The 12,601-nt window shown below is 49.8% G+C and overlaps 1 long non-coding RNA gene across 1 annotated transcript; it reads left to right on the top strand.

The window, feature by feature from the left end:
- The first annotated feature begins 5,134 nt into the window (after window positions 1–5,134).
- LOC125183882 (uncharacterized) lies at window positions 5,135–12,530 on the top strand. Its single transcript, XR_007166638.2, has 3 exons — window positions 5,135–5,343; window positions 11,911–11,996; window positions 12,086–12,530. It is a non-coding gene; the product is annotated as an uncharacterized lncRNA (long non-coding RNA).
- Window positions 12,531–12,601: the final 71 nt, after the last annotated feature.

Genomic DNA, 12,601 nt, shown 5'->3' with positions numbered 1-12,601 from the left:
AGAGTTACTGTCTGCCTTATGGAAGCATTTCAGAACTCAAAGCAAAACCAGGCACCTTCTGTACTTGGCACTGTGCAAACATGCAAAGAGAGAGACTAAACAAAGAGCTTAAACAGGCAAAAACTGGGAAAACTGAGGCACGGAGCAGCAGGTGATTTGCTGAATGAATTAGGAGCAGCACATCTTTTCTCCTGCCAATGCCTTATGCATTTGTCTGTGCTGCTCTTTGGAGCAGCTGAAACATGTACCATCTCCTTGGGAACACACCAAGGCTTGGGGAGGGCACGGGACCCCCGCAGGATGAGGTGCATCCATGGGGTCTTGCAAAAACACAGGTCAGGGCTGGGAGCGGGAGAGCTGTTGAGACATGGAATTGAGGACAAACGGCTCATTCAGGCCCAACTAGCCCCCCAAAATCACTTTCTGGTCCTTCAGGGGAGGTAGCTCAGGCCCAGGACGCAGCAGCGCAGTTCAGCACTGTCTTGTTTTGAACCTTGCTCCCCAAGCCAAGGTTCAGAAGTCACTCGTGCTAAGACATGTGTGTGTTTAACTGTTTCTAAAGACCACCAGAGGGCTGGTGTGGGCATGCAAGAGACAGAGAGACTTTTAACCTCAACTGGAAAGCAGCCAGAATCCAGTCTTTGGGCTGATTTGCATGAAATGTAGATAAGGACCATCAGCCGCTGAATTCAGATGAGGCGCTTGAGCTACTGAATGGCAATTCAGGGGCCACAGAGAAAAGAGAAAGCAAAATGTCCCCACGGGCTGATGTCAGTGACCCCATCCTTCCTATTCTTCCACCTTTCAGGCTGTTCCAGGCCAGCTGACCTGTGGAAAAGCCACGGGTCTGTCCCTGTCTTGTCATTTCCAGCCCATCAGGAGTACTGATCACTACCAGCACATTTCCCTACAGCAGCTGAGAACCTCATCCCGAGATGGGAAGAAGGTGTAGAGGAGGCAGAGCCAGGTCCGACTGCAGCATCCACACCTGCAGCAGCAGCACAATTTCCAGAAGGGCAGGCTCACGCCTGACTGGGCCAGGGACAGAGCAGTGTCTGCAGGTCACTCCGGGAAGAGCAGCGCTAAAACATGATTTCCTGTAGATCCATTCCTGGACTGGATTCCTGGATGTCTGCCTTAGGCTCATGTCACACCCTGCGTTATCACTTGCCTTTATCAAACTTATTTGGAGACAGATGTGCACGCCACAGCGGCACAGGCACGAACACAGGCACGGGCACACGGCGTGATGCCAGTCTCCTTCTCCACAATTCAATTTGCACTAACAATCAAGAAGTTTGCTGGGGAAAAACAAAAACTTAAATCCAACAGTTTGGCAAGTTAATCTGTGCTGCACATATATGGAATTCCCTCAGCAAAAAGCTGGGTAATGTATCAAGCAGTGTCTTTTGCTCATTTACTTGACAAGTATAATTTATTTTTACTATTTAGTCTAATGTTTTACAGCATTCTTGCAAATGTGCTCCACTATGCACTTTGCAAAAGTTAATGGAAGTTTAGTAACAAGAGACATTGTCACAGTTCTGTGCCATCACGTCTATGCGGTAAAAGAAGGAAAGAGAAAAGGTAGAAAGAAAGGCTAGATCACTGTTTTTGTGACTATTAAGAAAGGCAGATTCTTAAGGCTTCATTGAATTATTATATTCAATGATGCTTTAAAAGAGCATCTTTAGAACATCTCCAAACCTTTCTTTTTTATGTCTTAGAGGAGACAGAGAAAGAAACTAAATAAAAATGAAATTAAATCAAATGAGTTCCTGGACTGCTTAATGCGGTATTTTACCCTCATTTAAAGTATCCCTCAGGAGACCAGGTTGATTTAATAAGCCTAAGAGATGTTGCGGTGAAGACTGAACTACCTTGATGAAAGCACAGCTTGGTTGGGGCTGCATTAGCCTTGGAAACATGCTCCAGCTTCTTAAAAGGACTCTTTTAATCCATTCTTGAAATGGAAAAAAAAAGGATCAGGCAGCAGACATTCATAAATGGGAAAAAAGATACATGCACTTACACAGCCATGTGATGGAAACTGTTCTACTCAGCATCTAAGTGAAGAGAAAAGCAAACCGCAACAGTTTAACGGGAGAATTTAACTTGGAGACGGGCACTGTCAGAAGGAAGGACATCTCCTGTGCTGTAGTTTGCAGTGTCTGGCAGTCCAGAACTTCCCTGCGTACTGCAGCATCCCAGGCAAATTTCATTTCAATTTTGGAGTGGTGCCTGGGCCTCGTGCTGGCTTTCTGGATTTTGGAGCTGCCCGGTGAGCTGCACTCTGAGATCTTCCTGGTCACGAGGAAATCACTGACGTCTGAAGATGTCCGAGCTTGCAGGACTATGAACTACTGTGCTCCCGATGCAGGGCCACTGACAGTGGCAGTCATGGGTCTCCTCTGGTGAAAGCTGTCAGAGTCGTGATTCCAGCACCCGGCGGGGAAGGGACAGACTTTCCTTCCTCCTTGCAGAAGAGGGGAATAACCTCCTCTTATTCTGTAGTAAACACTGTTGAGACATATTAAACCTTCTTCAGGGTCAGCATCGGCGGTGAAGAGACTTTAATTCCCCCATTACTGAGCAGCAAGGCTCAAGGGTCTACCCTGAGCCGTGAAGACCTCGCTGGACCATCTGTATCTGTTAGCCCAGACTCTTGCTCCAGCCACCCCAGTGCCCAGCCAAAACCGACTTCATCCTGGTCTGTGCACAGCCTGGGCATGGTTTGAACGCCTTGAAGACCAGCAGAAGAGACGCCAGATGCTTCAGAGCCCTTCTTCCAGCCCTGGTAATTACGGCCCCCAAATGATCTCAACTGCAGTTGTCTGAGTATAAACTGCTGTCCCTCCTACGTTATCCCAGCTCTGTCTGTTTTGCACAGCACCCGGTTTTGGAATATGAGTTATGTGAATGCATCCAGGAGGGCACAAGATCACATGCATCGTGGTTCACTGTCAGAAGATGCCTGGTGCATGGCAGCTCGGAGAAGCTGTTCTTTGGGGAAATCTGCCTGCATAAGACTCAGGGGATGCTTCTGAAATTGTTCACATCCAGTCTTTCCTCGCTGAAGATGAACACAAGCTTATCTGTACACCCTGGTAAATTCTTGACCTTGGAATAAAAATATAAGGGCTGTTTTCAGCAGCCGGATGGGAAAGCATATGTTTTGCATATGTTGGGCCATTACTGTCACCTCATTGCTGTGAACAATATGAATTGTGCTTTTTTTTCATCCAAATAAATAACAAACAAGCTCCTACACTCCAGAACCCAGCCACTTCAAATAACTGATTTTCTTCTTCTTCTTCTTTTTTTTTTTTTCATCATAACATTTTCAAGAAAATGTTTCCCTGCAGTTCTCCTGTCACAGGCATGGATACAAAGGAAGAGGCTTGGTGGTAGCAACAGAAAGCCAGGGGCAGAAAATGAGTGTGTGAGAGGTTCAGACTTTGGTTTAAAGTTTGGGAGAGTCCAGAATGGTCTTCTGGGACACGAGAAGCTGTGATGAAGATGGCTTTGTCGGGGACATAGCCCAATAGCTTAGCCTCACCCATGCCTAGTTTCCCTCGGGCAGTATCTCACGACACAGGACATATTTCCTCCAGAAGCCACCATAATGTCGTGTGCAGAAACCTTCCTCCTGTCCCAACCACTGGACCAAGGGTGGGGAGAAGGCTGCTAAACCTCTGCCCCCACCTCCAAAAGCGTAGGGGTGGGGGTGAGGGGAATTTATGTTTACAGCCGTGTATTTAAAAGTGCCACTCAAAAGTAATGAAAAGGCCAGTGCAGCACAGAGCTTTCCTATGCACTGCTTCTCTGAAGTGAGAAGCTGCTGGCTGGGAAACCTCCATTTATCTTCTTGAGAGCTTACTCACAGGAGGCATCTGAAGAGAGCCCCTGCATGACTGGTACTTCAGAGATCAGGTCGTTTATCTTGGCGGATAAATGTAGGGGCAAAGACCTCCTTCCCCCCTAACTTTTGGAAGTTTTTGTGAAAACTTGTGACACTCCAGACAGATCCACTCCATTAAACCCTTTTTGGTTACTGCTAGTCAAATATTTTCATCTTAAAATTTGGATTGAAAAAATAGAAAAACTGCGTCATGATTAAACTTTCCATGGAAAAAGTCAATTTCTGCTTAAATATCTTATTTTAAAAACCAAAATCATCAGTATGTCCACTAGCAATAACAACAGCAAAGTGCCAAAAGGTTTGGATTTATAAATATGAGAGATATTTCAACTTCTAGTTCAACTTTTGCAAGACGTATCCCGATAACAAAAAGCAAACCCAGACACACTCCGAAAAATCAATGTTCGTTTCAGGCTGCAGACTTTCATGAGCTCCACTGAAGTGAAATGTAAACCTGCCAATGGTGAATTGTGACAACCCCTCTTGTCCAGTAAATGCAAAATCCTTCATCAGCTGGACAAGAGGGAGCTTATTTGAATTGCATGGAGGCAGATTCAGACAGTAAAACCATGTAGCAGTAATATCGGTAAGGATGGTGAAGCACTAGAAAGGATGCTTGTGGAGAACATACCACCTCCATCACTGAAGGTCTGTAGGAGCAGTTTAGGAAAAATATCTGTTGTGGATATTAAAATTGATCCTTCTGTGGGTAGAGAGGTGGACTACACGACTTCTTAATGGTGTTTCCAGAGTTATTCTCCTAGCATTTTATGAGCTCCTGAATATCAATAAATAAATATTTGATTGCAGGTAGAAGCAAAGGAGGTGGAGTTATGGGGCAAATCCCACCGAGCCTTCGGGACAGAAATTCATGTGCTGCTTCGTTTCATGTCAGGACTGCGCAGTGCAAATGGCAAAACATTTCCAAGTCTGCGCTAGGACTCGTTTATAATCAAAATGTCTTTGACTTGACAATGGTTAATGATGCTTTGATATAGGCTGATTGCTGGTGAGGGGCGGACGAGGCTCCCCGGGGCACTGTGCTGACGCAGGAGCGAAAACAGGGGATTAATTGATGTTTTCATACTTGAGGTGCTCCGTGTTCGGTACCTCCCCTCTCCCCCCAGCTTAGATTTAACACCACGTTGCACCGCAGGGACCTGACGGAGATTTCTGGCCGTGATAGCTCTATCGCACCAAGCCGCTGCCTCGCTCCCCACCTGGCCAGGCGCTGCTGCTGCTCTTTTCGTCACATCGCCGGCTGAGTCACCGGGTGACGGATGGCACTGAGGAACATTTCCTGGAGACACGGCGGAGCCCCCGCCGAGCAGGCTCCCGTCACCGCTGTCTGTCCCCACGCTGAATTAAAGATGGGAAGAAAGGAAGGGCTGTGCTCCCCCGCGTCTCTGCGGCTTAATCTTGTAAGTCCCATTTAAAGTAATTTAGACCCATGAAGCTTAAATCTTATTTAACTTCATTAGGAGCTGAGAGCTTTGGGCATCTTTGACATGGCCTAACACTCAGGGACCTGTCTGCCATTTTACGTGGGAAAATGTAAGATTTAGATGCTACTGAGATCCTTGAAACATCACTCAGCTGCCATCTCCGCGTCTGCGGGGCTCTCAGAGGTGAGGGCCTTTGGTCTGCAGTGCTGCTGCCCCAGACCTGCCTTGCCTCGAGATATATTTTTGATTTCTTCTTAATTTGGTTGGCAGCGGGAAGGAAACAGAGCAGCACTTCTCCGTCAAACAACTTCAGAATAAAAAACCTCACACACAAAAAAATCCCCATCTACCTAGAGGCTAAATTATCTCCAGTAGAAACAAACTCGGCTCTGCGTACATAAATGATCAGAGCTCCATAAAGGCTGAGTCTAATTGTACAAAACGGTGATTAGACACTTCCCTCTGGGGACGTGCAGCTTCCTGCCGAAAAAGTGACACTGGGGCAACCTCTAGCGGAGGCGAGGAGCTGCCTTGTGCCTGCTGCTGACTCTGGCCCTGAGGAGCGAGTGGCTTTTAGCCCTGCGGCCTGCCCCAGCGGGCCCCGAGGCCTCCGCTCCCCTCGATTTAGGGAGCGCCCCAAAGGGCTCAGGTCCTCCCTTGGGTGCTGCCCAACCGTCCCCTGAGTGCCAATGTGGCAACAACACGTCTTGGCCAGATAAGAACTTCTTCCTCCCGGCTAACCAGTCCTCAGAGCTATTTCAAGGCTTGCTTCTATTTTTCCGATTCCGTTTCAGTCACTTCAGGCCGGGTCCATAGGGAAACTCGCTTTGTCTTTAAACAAAAATCCAGAAAATTCTGCCCCCCCCCCAGCCACTCTGCCATGCCTGTTAGGGAAGAAGCCTCAGGAACAATTAAAGCCATAACACAGGGCTCTGTGAGCACAGGACATGGACCAGAAGCCGGGCAAGAAATTATTACTTCTGCTTCCATTCCATTATGCCTGTTTCTTTATGCTAAAAGACTTAAATGATCAACGCTGTGTTAATAAATTTCATTTGGCTCATTTAATAGATGACTTAGTAGAGGAGTGAGTTTGGCCATGACCAATAATGAATTAATAACTATGCAAGTAGCACATTCCCTTACAGAAATACTTTATACTGGCATAATTCTTTATTCCAGGGGAAACAGAGATGCTCTGCAAGACTCTGCTGCTTCATCTCTGCTAGTATAGGTGTAGCTTTGATTTGAAGACTGGCATAAAATGTCCCTTTAGGACACGGGTTGAATATGTCTCTGTCTCTGGACACTGCCACAGAGCTGAACCTCAGAGCCAGGAGTTTATGTCCCAACTGGCCTGAGTCTTCCTGCTGTGTTTCCTCGCTAATGACGCTAATTTCCCTGTGCTTTGCAGCGTGTGGTCCTGAGATGAGAGCTAAAAATGAAGTTTGTCAGCTTTGTTCAGCTGGATCATGGGAGCTGCTGGCTGGCTGGCTGGCATTTGCATTGCAGCTTTTTCAGCCGTTGGTCAGAAAATCCTCCAAAAAAGACTCATGGCTGGTGCTGCACGTGCAGCTCGGTTAGGGTAGACATGTCGAACAGCTGGATCTCAGTCCCGGTTATTTCAGTGATGCCAAAAGGCTTATGCATGGAGAGGAAAGTGCTCTTGACCGGGGAAGGGGTTATGCTGACTACCCGTGGTGCTTTCTCCTCCTAGCATCTTGTGCCAGCACTCCAGCAGCAGGATTTTCTTCTAAATGAGGTTTGCTCTGTAGCAAAAATAGCAGGCACCATGCCACAAGCAGCGAAGCAACGCGGATGAAATGTGGCAGAAGGAAGTCAGCTGCAAAGCCCGAGTGAGGAGACCCTTTGCCTCGGAGCGGGACCAGCTGTGGTTCCCCCCTCCTCGTGTGAGCTGTGCTGGTGGCAGCAGGTCAGGACAGGTGCTGGTGCCTCATTGCTGGCCAGTGTGGGCATGAAAGGGGGCCACTGCTCCTGCTCCATTGGTCTCTTCTGCACCTGAGAGAGGAGCTTTGCTTGGCATTTTCTTCTCTTCAAGAGAGAGGTCTGCCCAGTGCTGACCATCTCTGGGAGCAGGGATGCCATGGACTCTCTCCATCAGCTTGAAATGCACCGGTTTTGCTCAGAGCTGTAATGTTTCTCCTAGCATTTAACCGGCAGTTTCCCTGCTGCAGCCCAGCCCATTAGTTCTCATGCTGTTGTCAGTGACTAATGATGATAATTTCTCCCCACTTGCCCCACAACAGCTTCTCTGGTTGCAAACAGCACTCCTGCCTCCAAACGGTCATCTTTCCTCCAGCCTGAGCCTGCCTGTCTCTCACAGGCCCAATTCTCAAAACCTTTTCATCATTTTTGTGGCTCCCCTACCAATATGTGCTGCTCTAGGCTCATGACATGCATCAAACTGTTGTAGCTCACAGAGCGCAGGAGAGGACCAGCTTGGCCAGCAGCTCACCTTGGGCTCTGAGCAGCTCTGCTCCAGAAAGCTGGAGCTGTCCTGCGACTGCTCACGCTGGAAGGGTTACGTGGGTGTTGCAGGAGGGTACATTGTTCAAATAAGCAGAGAGCCCTGCTGGTGCGGCGAATGCTGTGCACGAGGCTCAGACCACGCTCTTTGCCCAGCCAGGAAGAGGGAAGAGAGGCAACAAGCCATGCTCTGCTGCATGGATGTTCCTGTGAAAGCCCATTAGCGAAGTCTCAGAAGGGTTGGTTTGGGCTGCACTAGCCACGAGTTAGAGCAACACTAACCAGAGCATAGGTGATGGAGATGCTCCCACTGCCACCCCACTGGAGCGTGCAGGAGAGCAGAAGTGACCATAGCCGAAACAGCCACGAGCAGCAGGCAGGGAGGCTGTGCAGAGGCAGCCGAGAGGGCAAGACCGGGGTAGGGACCATGTCACTGCAGTCCTGGGAGATGTCCTTCCAGAACAATTGCTGGCACCATGTTGGAGCAGCGGGTCCCATGTTAGCATCCCATACCAGCATTGCCGTTTTGGTGTTTGTTGTTTCTTTCCTTGTACTTTCACAATGGGTGAATTAGTCACTATAATGATCCTGCCTGTCTACTGAACTTTGTAGATCCTATAGGCAAACTGAGAGACCCCAGGAGGAAACATTTCTGAAAATGGGGGATTATAATTATTTCCGTGGTGGAACTTGCACTCCCTGAGTATCAATCTGTGCCTCCATCTAGTGGTTAGAGCTATACAAAGAGGGTAAGAGCTGGCTACAACACCCAGCAGAAGACATCCTGCTCTCCAGTGACAGCAGCTCCCACCACTCGCCCAGGTCCCAGCTGCTGATCCCACTGTTGGCCAAACAGACACAAGAACCAAGCCCCATCCAACACTCCGTCCAGAGACAGATGGAAATGTTGGGGAGCTGGAGAAACATGCATTGCCTGCCATGAAGATCTGCGCCTGTTCCTTGCCAGCTTTGAGTCACCTGGGACACAGCAATGCTGAGAAGTTTGTGATATCGAGAGCAGAAAACCATGCCAGACCCGGTAACATCCAGCCACAGCCTGCCTGGACACCCTGTGAATACACTGCTAATAGCACCAGTGTGAATACACTGTTATTATACAAAATGAGGTCATTTGCCTAAAACGGGACTAAAATTGCTCCTAATTAACAACAGAGCTCCCTATACCTTAAAACACAGGGGCTGAACCTCCAGCAGAGATTCAACAAAGGTATGATATGGCAATTTGAAGCAACTGGGGTCCCCCCCCATAACCCTTTTTGTCCTCAACTCCCCTCTCCCCTATTAGTGGAAACAAAACAAGGGGCAGGTTTCTGATTAAGATGCACAAACAGCTCTATTTAACAACTGATGCAATAAATGTGCTGAGTAAAATCACTGCCAAAGCTCGTTGCAGTGCTTTATGGGGCTGCTCTAAGAGTGTGAAAAACCGTTTGCTGCATATTATTAAATGATGAAAAATGCCAAGCTCACAAACAAACTGTGCAATGAATGTAGCTCGACTGCCTCTAGTGAGAACATGATTGAACCTATATAAGTGAGGTGGCAGGGAGAGAAGTGGGAGTCGTTCTGTGTGCCGCTGCCACACTGTGCTGCAGTGATTACAGGGCAAAATGACCCAAAATAACAGCAGAGTTCCTGCCCAGCCCCACTCCCAACCTCAATATTGATCTAGAGTAGGACAGGTACAAAAAGTACTCTGCCAGCCACAACTGCAACCAGGAGGACCAGGTCCTAGATGATCATAGAATCATAGGAACATTAAGGTTGGAAAAGCCCTTCGAGATCATCTGGTCCAACCATCACCCTACTACCAGTGTCACCCACTAAACCATGTCCCTGCACACCAGGTCCAACCTTTCCTTGGCTACTAAGATGGTGAAGGACCACCTAGGGGGGAAGACGTATGAAGAGCGGCTGAAGTCACTTGGCCTGTTCAGCCTGGAAAAGAGGAGGCTGAGGGGGGGCCTCATTGCGGTCTACAGCTCCCTCATGAGGGGGAGCGGAGGGGCAGGCGCCGACCTATTCTCTTTAGTGACCAGCGATAGGACCCGAAGGAATGGTGTCAAGCGGCAGCAGGGGAGGTTCAGGCTGGATATCAGGAAGAGGTTCTTCACTGAGAGGGTTGTCGTGCACTGGAACAGGCTCCCCAGGGACGCAGTCACGGCACCAAGCCTGTCAGAATTCAGGAAGCCTTTGGACTGTGCGCTTAGTCATATGGTACGAATTTTTGGGTAGACCTGTTTGGAGCCACAGCTGCCTTTGGCCACGCGTGGGCCACTCCATCACAGAGGCTTGCTGAGGTCGCAGTGGCCACTGCTGCCCCGCTTTTGCTCCGGGCCCTATAAAACAGGACCCCTGCAGCTGGCCCACCACTCGCTCAGCTACTACGTCCTCTGACAGCCGGCGTACGCGGCAGGAAGAAGGCTAGAAGGAGCAAGGCGAGAAGCGGCCCTCCTTGGTGTGCGAGGACAGCAATGCCGTCCAAGGAAGCACCAAGAAGGAAGGCAGCTAACGAGAAGCGTCATGGGCAGAGGGATAGCGCCTGCGGCACAAGAGACACCAGTGCCCAGGGGACCTCTGGCGCCCAGCCCACAGACACGTATAAGCGTTATCATTGGCACCGCAACGACGCGGGGAACAGGCCAGCCCCTCAGCTGCACAGCGACAGGGGGCCTGGGCCTTACCAGTGGCGCAATGGTGGCGTGGGGAGAAGGCAGGAGTGTCAGCCAGACAGCCGCGGGGAGCAGAGGCATGCCCATAGTCCAGAACACAGCGTGGGACCCAGCCATGGCCATAAACCAGCTGGCAGCATTGGACCCACTCATGGAAATGAAACGGACAGCGGCACGGGGCCTAGGGGTGGAACTGGACGACCCCGTGGTTCGGCACCCTGGCCTGAAAACATTCCGGACGGAAGGCATCCCGTTTGGGCAGTCCCAGGAAAGGACTGGCTTAGCCTTCTGCCAAACACCGTGGGGCCCATGGAGGTGGATCCACCAGATGTGGAGGAAACGACGGAAGTGGATCCACCTCGGCCAGAACAGATCTGTGGCTACCCCGGCATGTCTTCGCTCTGTGCCATCCGAGCGCACCAACAGCGTCGGAGGAGTGCCCGGCGAGCTCCCTACTCGTCGCTCAGGCTCCATCCCAGGCGTTAGCTTGGAGCCACCAAACACCATGGACATCTCGCAGGCTGACCTGCAAGATGTCCCGGCAATAAAGAAATCTGTTGCCGATTCTCAGGGGTTGTGTGAGTGCTTCTTTCCCATCCCCCAGACCTTGTGTAAGAGGTGGCATCCCTTCTGCGCAGAGCCTCGAGGAAGAGCACAAGAGAGGGAGGACCCAGCTTCCTTCGGGCTGCTGCACTGGGGTGACAGGAGGAGTCCCCGAAGGCCACCATGCACCTTTAACATTTGTGAAAAGAGACTGAGGGGTGAAAATAGGAGTGTGTTAAGTGATTATAGGTGGCTAATTTCTTATATCAGGAGGGAGTTTCTATATCTGAGTAATTGGCAACGACAGATATGGAGAAGGCTGAGGTACTCAACAACTTCTTTGCCTCCGTCTGCACTGGTAGATGGGCTTCCCAAGTCTTTAATTTCCCTGAACCCGTAGATGGAGGCTGGAGGATCAAAGTCCCACCCACTATAAGTGAAGAGCAGGTTCATGATAAATGATAAATCTAAACAGGTACAAGTCTATGGGACCTGATGACATGAATCCCACATGCACAGACCACACCTGCAGGCAGCATGATGCAGTCATGCTACACGTGTGATTTCACAGTTCAGGACAACAGCAGCTCCAGCTCTGCACCCAGGAGCATCAAAAATCTCTCAGGTGGCTTTTTGGCAGGACAGCATGTGAAAGGCGGCTGGGCATCTGTCTGCACGGTGCATAAGGGCTGGGGTGATTTAGATGGAAACAGAAGCAAGCAACCACCTTCACTTGGATGGCTTGGGGCAGAGTGTGTCCCCTTGTAGCTTAGCTACAAAGAAGGGGCTGTTAGGAGGTCCTAATGTCTTTCTTTCCCAGGAATGTAACCAAGCCAGACCTTCAGAAAGCAGGAATTATTGCACATATCACCAGGAGGCACCCATGGAGCGATGCTGCAGGACAAGGTACCACGTGCTGCAAGAAGCCAGCCCAGTCCCAAAGCAGACCTGAGCCAGAAGCTTGTTCCAGTGCTGACCTGAAACTTATTTTGCAGAGGGACAGTCATCGCCTGCTTCACCACAGCGGGAGTGAGCATTGGTACTGCCAGCCTGACGGCTCGGGGGGGGGCTGCAGACCTCCGGAGCCCTCCCTGGTGCGAGCAGCAGTACTGGCACCGACGTCCATCTGCTGAGGTGGCACTTTGCCCTGCTCTCAAGCCTGCGGTGCCAGCTCTGACAAGACGTAGGTGCTAATCAAACACAGATTTCAGTGGGGCAGGGAGGAGAGGAGGAAATGGCATTTTATCATCAGACAGCCTTCTGTGCCAGACCAAACACTATGCATCATTGCGAAGGAACCGTCGCTTGGCATCTTACATGAAAAAAACACCCTATTAGCTGAAAAACACCCTTCTCCTCTTAACAGGCAGATGGAAATTGTGTATCAATGTTATTAACAGGGCAGCATTGCTTTCAGTTCAGATCTATACTCACCCTGGCCTTGGGTCCCTTGAGGTGTAACCTAAGCTGTATGAATCAGAAGGTGCAAGGGCATTCTGCTGCTTATCTTC

This window comes from Anser cygnoides, chromosome 24 (genome assembly GCF_040182565.1).
Source record: "Anser cygnoides isolate HZ-2024a breed goose chromosome 24, Taihu_goose_T2T_genome, whole genome shotgun sequence".
NCBI lineage: Eukaryota > Metazoa > Chordata > Aves > Anseriformes > Anatidae > Anser > Anser cygnoides.
Note: the sequence above shows the minus strand (reverse complement) of the source record. Positions and strands in the feature narration are given on the sequence as shown.